Source organism: Notothenia rossii, assembly GCF_949606895.1.
Source record: "Notothenia rossii genome assembly, chromosome: 10".
NCBI classification, from domain to species: Eukaryota; Metazoa; Chordata; class Actinopteri; order Perciformes; family Nototheniidae; genus Notothenia; species Notothenia rossii.
In genome coordinates this window covers 24,420,860-24,427,559 of record NC_136908.1, presented here as the reverse complement: position 1 = coordinate 24,427,559, position 6,700 = coordinate 24,420,860, and positions in this window count along the sequence as shown.

Here is a 6,700-nt window from a genome sequence, read left to right as displayed (position 1 = left end):
CGACGAGGCTCCATAAAAATATAAATATTTTTAGTGAATTACTGAGTTTACGCACGTTAATAACGTTTTAATGAAGTTGAATACAGTATATTCATATTTGTCAGTGATTTCATGTCATTTCATGTAGATCTGCAATAAAAATATTATTGGGGTATGGGGGGTCTGGGACCCGGAGTAATCTGCGGCCGTGAGCTGTTATGTGCCATCATGACACGCATGGTGTTCTTTTTTTATATATTATAATGAAGTGCGAGCTGTGTGCTCGAGTCTTCCTGCCTGTCGGCTCTGCTCATGGATGTATAATAAGGCTCTGCTGCTCCGAGATGATGGTCTAGCTTCAGCAGCTATATTACCTACGGGTGCGTTCGTTAATATTAACTGCGTGTCCGGAGTCACTGTGGCACAGACTGGACCGCTGGTGAACAGCTGTTAGAACGGGCCGTTCAGGTGTTCAGAGCAGAGCTCCCTGTCGGAGCGGCAGAGCGTGATGTGAACTGAAAAGTTTTTCTGTGGCAATATTATTTAAGGAATCGTTGAGCTAGCTAGCTAGCATATATTGTCACTATCTGCTAACGTTAGGTTTAGCCTTCTAATTCTAATAGTTTTTTTCATAGGCTATAAACAGAGGTGGTATACGTATATTACTGAGTAAAAGTAGAAGCACTCAGATCTTGTACTAGAATAAAAGTAGAAGTACTCAGATCTTGTACTAGAATAAAAGTAGAAGCACTCAGATCTTGTACTAGAATAAAAGTAGAAGTACTCAGATCTTGTACTAGAATAAAAGTAGAAGCACTCAGATCTTGTACTAGAATACAAGTAGAAGCACTCAGATCTTGTACTAGAATAAAAGTAGAAGTACTCAGATCTTGTACTTGAGTAAAAGTAGAAGCACACAGATCTTGTAGAGTAAAAGTAGAAGTACTCAGGTCTTGTACTTCAGTAAAAGTAGAAGTACTCAGGTCTTGTACTTGGGTAAAAGTAGAAGTACTCAGATCTTGTACTTGAGTAAAAGTAGAAGTACCAGAGTGTAGGAATACTCTGTTACAGTAAAAGTCCTGCATTCAAAATGTTCCTCAAGTGAAAGTAGAAAAGTATTCTCATCAAAATATAGTGAAAGTAGCGACAGTAAAACTAGTCATTGTGCAGATTGGTCCATTTCAGAATAATATATATGATATGTTTTATAATGATTGATCATGAAAGTGTTCTCAAAGCTGGTAAAGGTGCAGCTAGTTTGAATGACTTTGTATACTAAAGGGTAGCTTGTGGATTTACTCCAGGTCTGATTTAACACTTGATTATATTTCACATCATTCATCCACATCTGTAAAGTAACTAAAGGTATTAAATACATGTAGGGGAGTAGAAGTACACCATGTACCTCTGAACTGTAGTGGAGTAGAAGAACAAAGTAGCAAAACATTGAAATACTTAAATAAAGTACAAGTATCTCAAAATTGTGCCCAAGTATAGTACTTGTTGAGTTTTTGAACTTAGTTACTTTACACCATGTGGCTATAAAGATATAAAGACTAAGCCTTGCACAGAGGCATGAAAATACATTTTCAAAATGCTCAACAGTGCTGCCAAAATTATAAACTGACTGCTACACAATTAAAATAAATGCTTTTATATATTTCTATTAGATGTGACTCTTTGGCGTTTCTGTTATTATTAACACTGCTGCTTTAGTTGTTCTGACTGCTGAAATCCTCAGTCATTCCTCATTTTAAAGCCGATATTCCGTGGGGTGGGGGAGCCGGGGGCTCGGATCCTTGTCACCTTTTTCATACAGATGAGTTTGCATCCCAAAGCCTCAGTCACCTTAATTCATGTAATAAAAACATCTCAGGTCAGTAACACTCAAAGCTAAATGTGCAATACCATGTTCAGCTATGTTACTATTTATAATGTTATTGTTGTTACATCCGAAGATGTACATATTGGAATGATTTCTTAACTTACAGTAGGCTATTTTTTACAATGTGTGTTGGAAGGATTTATTAAATTACTATGAATATTGTCATTGTTGAAGGCTTTTAGAGAAGGATGAACTATAAGCCTGAATTACATAACATTTTATACCTAAAAACATAAAAGCCACAATAAATAAATCACAATTATTCTAGTTATTTTTACCTCCCGTATTGCTTTCAACCCACCAGCTTTTATGGTGTTGTTACGTCACTAACTGTAAGCTTGTCACATACAGTCTATGGTCACTCAGAGTAACCTACAGTTAATTTAGCTGCTGGAGAAGAAAGATCAGGGGGGAGGGGGGGAGAGAGCTGTGGTTGATGGGCCATTAGTTGTGTAAATACACAGCTGAGAGCTGCCGTTTCATTCACGCTGTTTAAAAAACGGTAACAGACAATTTTTCTTAGCGGATGCATGTCAATTTAAATCAATACATACAACTATTTTTTAAATCAATAAAAACATTTTCTAAATCCACAAAAGCATTTAAGTTAATATTGGGAGTCATGTCGTTACTTTGTTGAGAATGTGGCCATGTAATAAGCGGGATAATTTGCAGCGACTTGTTCCTTATGGGGAAAATAACACCCGTCATGCAGACCAAGATCCCTCCGCTGCGCGTTGGGATCCTGATCTGCCGATGAGGCTCCATTAAAATATAAATATTTTTAGTGAATTACTGAGTTTAGGCACGTTAATAAAATTTTAATGAAGTTGAATACAGTATATTCATATGTGTCAGTGATTTCATGTCAATTCGGCGAACATAAAGATAAATGATCGTGGTGAAGATGATGATTAAATTAGGATTAAAAATCGAGAGCCGGGCTGCATTTCCTCCCGTTCGTTTTTTTCGACTAAACAACATTATTTTGTTAAATAACAACATGGTGATGTTTTGTAAACGATTACATGTCTCTTATTTAGCACAGAGTATGATATCCGTGACATATGGATCTTAACAAAGTTCCGCTCTACATCCAGCGTACTGTATCTGACTTTATTTCACATGAGCTCCAGTGTGGAACCCCACTGCACCCCCTGGTGGATCAATGATCCATTGCAGCTGGCTTCATTATAATTACATTTATCTATCACGGGGGCGGTCTCAAGTCAAGCTGGAGGTTTTCCCTTGAGCGAGGGCAGATCACGTACCAATCACGGCCCTCGCGTTTCAAAATGTCTGAAATTAATCGCTACATCTGTAGTACATATGCCAGGCCTGTAAGTGGCGCTATAGTCTGCCACAAAAGCGCTGAAGAAGACTTCCCGCGCATGGTTGCCCTTCTGTTTATTCTCCGCTGTGGCTCTTTTTCTCGCTCCCCGAGGCAAGCGTTTGCTCCTGTAATTCAATGCAATCCCTCCCCGTGGAGGCAAGCACTGTAATCCTCTCCGGTAATCCACCAGCAGATGACAAACACCCACCTCTCCGCCTCTTCCAAGGAACGAGGGAACCGTCCGGCAGAGTTTTAGTTAGATTTTATTTCGCCGGTCAACATGTCCGTTAAAGTTTAAATCTTCCGGACAAAATTTGAAAAGTTCCGGTCAAAGGTCTTCTTTGTTATTTATTGAGCTTTAAAACAAATGAATAATGACTCTATATAATCATATAAGAATAAAAGACGGAGGACGGAGATCTCTTTTTCTCCCCCTCTTCTCCCCGCTGCAGCTAATGTTGCTCTCAAAGTGCACCAGATTGATGCTTTTAACTTCAATATTTAAAAAAAAATCTTCCTGGGGGAGCATGCCCCCGGACCCCCCTAGAGGAGGTGACGACCCCCCTAAAGGATGTTTGGTCCACCCCCCACTTGTAAAAAAAATAGCACTTTACCCCTGCAGACTTTGCATAGTAGAAGTTTTGCCTAAACAGATGGCTGGTAGCATGTGTTGGTGCCAAAACGTAATAAATGTAAGACTTTGAACTCAAATTTGAAGTCATTTGCATTCATATTTATTAATATAAGCTCTCTAGATAACTATAAAGCCATTTGTTCACCATTGAAGGCAACAGAAGGAGGGAAATGTGAGGGCCTAATGAAATAAATATCTTGTTTTTCTAAAAATCATTTAAATTGTGATGTATCTTGTGCATAAGATGTAGGTCAGTGTTTATTCCTTAGCTTTTTAGTGGTTTTTGTTTTAATATATATATAAAAAAAGGGTTGCATAAAGTACTTAAACACTGTTATATTCGAAACACAACCAAACACAGATCTGGGAAAATGTCACCCTTAATACTAAGCCTTATGTTTCACAGCAAGACTCTGAAGTGTGATGAGTGAGGAAGAAAATGTGCTGTGTTTGAAACTGGAAGTAATAGTTTGTTGATGAAACCGGGGGAGCGGAGCAGAGCGTCTGCAGGTTGGGGGGTGCAGACGCTCTGCAGGCCGCATGTGAAGGCCACGACAACAAAAGCCCAGCAGGAGAGCTGAGGGCTGCATGCGTGAGAATCGGGGGGGTGATTGGGACTAATTGACGACCAGAGACACCTCCAGTTCATTACTGAGGTGGTAATGACCCTCATCAGTACACAGGAGCCATCCATCACCACTGATTGGTAAATAATGAAGAAACACAAGAATCGAAGGATTAATGAACGATGAGAATTGAAAACGTGTGAGGGGATGATGTGATGCTGCTCGTGTTTGGTTCATCCTATAGGGACAATATAGGACTGACACACATGACTCACTTTAAAGGTCCCATGTCATGGTCATTTCTACTGATCATAATTCCATTGTTGAGGTCTACTATTTACATTGTGCAATTTTCCAAACTCACATTGGTTTTTCATACTGCATCTCTGTGTATCTCTTGTTGGAAAAAAAAACTTGGGAAAAGAATCATATTTGCTACAAAAATGTAACATTTAGAAAATATTTTTCTAATATAGATGATTAGTTGACTTTACTATTACTCTTTTTACAGCAAAATTGTCATCCATTTTGATAATCGATATGTTATTAGTATTCTCGAAAAACATATCAGAAAGCAGCCAGCCTTTCCATTATAGAGATGTCCTGCCTTTCTCTGTTTCATAAGATATTAGGGTGAAGATCTTTGGCTTTTTGGATTGACAAAACAAGACATTTAAAGATTTGGATTTTAAGGTAATTGGATGGACATTTGTCACTATTTTCTGACATATTTTAGAACAAACCATCATCCATTAATCTACATAATAGTATTAATCAATTGTTAAAATCATCATTATTGAAGCCCCATTCAGTAACAAAGGATGATATAGAGTTTAAAGATCTGGAGTAGATTAAAACATTTCACAACTATGCCATATTTTTGTTTTGAACCTAACAGTTATATAATATAAAGCCAACTCATTGTTTAAGGGGTTTTAAACTCATTGGTAAAGTTAACTTTATATTGAGCAATAGATTTTCAGTGTGCGGGCAAAAACATTGAACTAAACTGTATCTTTGTAGTGCAAATAAAGCATTAAAATGCCTCCTTAATGGCCTAGAATGTGAAGGTAAAGTGTTTTTGTTTACGTTTGGCACCACTAGAACATCCCCAAACAGAGCTGCGTTCATGTCTTTGTTTTTCCCACAGGTAAGTGTTTTCTATCGAGGAAATCTGGCATGTTTTTAAAATGGAAAATAGGCCTGAGGGGGCAAATGGTAAATGCATGGGCCACACCCAGAGTGAGCAGTCTCCACAACAAAGCTGCAATGGGAGAGGCCTTTTCACACCAGCCCATCTGTATGCATAAGAAAACACACTCTCACACACACAGTAATGCTGCTCATGTGATCGTGACAGCAGAAAACATTTGAGTGGCTAGAGGGGAAAGTTTCTGCCTGCTGGTGTTCTGTGCTAAAGATGGAGTGATGAAGACATTTTCCATGTTCCTCCGCTCTGCACCATGAGCGTGTGTTTGTGGAAGAAGGAGGCCCTTGTCTGTGTTTCTGTCTGTCTGCTGCTGCTGGTCAGATGATGTCTGTCTGTCTGTCTGCTCTTGTTTTTCACTCAAAGCCTTGGATCTGCAGATAAGATGGAAAACGGAGGGAAGAGACACATGGAGAGGTTTTTAAAAAGAAAGGGAAAAATAGAGGTCAGGAGAGGAGAGCTGGGGAGAAAGTACAGAGGATCAGTAGAGGGGGAGGGGGGAGAGAAAGAAAGTGAGTGAATGGGCCCTTTGTGATCAAAAGGCTTGTTTATTTTCTTGGCGCTTGAACTCTTCAGGAGCCACATTGGGCCTGTCTCAACTGTCTAGCTGCCGTCCCCATCGCCTCCCCGACATCCAGCGACCGGCCCTGAATCACAAAGAGGGGCTGGGTCATGGCAGGACCAACACAAGCCCCCGATCACGGGAAATGACTATAAAACGTTTTGAGAAATGACACTTGAAAGGTGTCAGAGTAACAGAACATGCAGTTCAAATTGATTTAAAAAAGTGCTTCTAATGTGACTAAAATGCTATTTTACCTCCTCAAGGTGTTACTCAAGTACTATCATTTCAAGATACTTTCGAGAGTATTTCTCCTTTCTACCAGTGTATTCTTCTACTCCCGCCACATTTCAGAGGGAAATAGGATTATGCTTGTTGGGTTTCCCTTTCCTGTAGTGTTTTTTTTTGTGCATGTTAATGGTATTCAAAAGCAAACATCCTACACAATCCCCCCCTGCACGAAATGCCTCCATTGGACTCCTTTGTTTACTCCCGGGACATAGTGACATCACTATGTAACACTCGTGCTTTCCA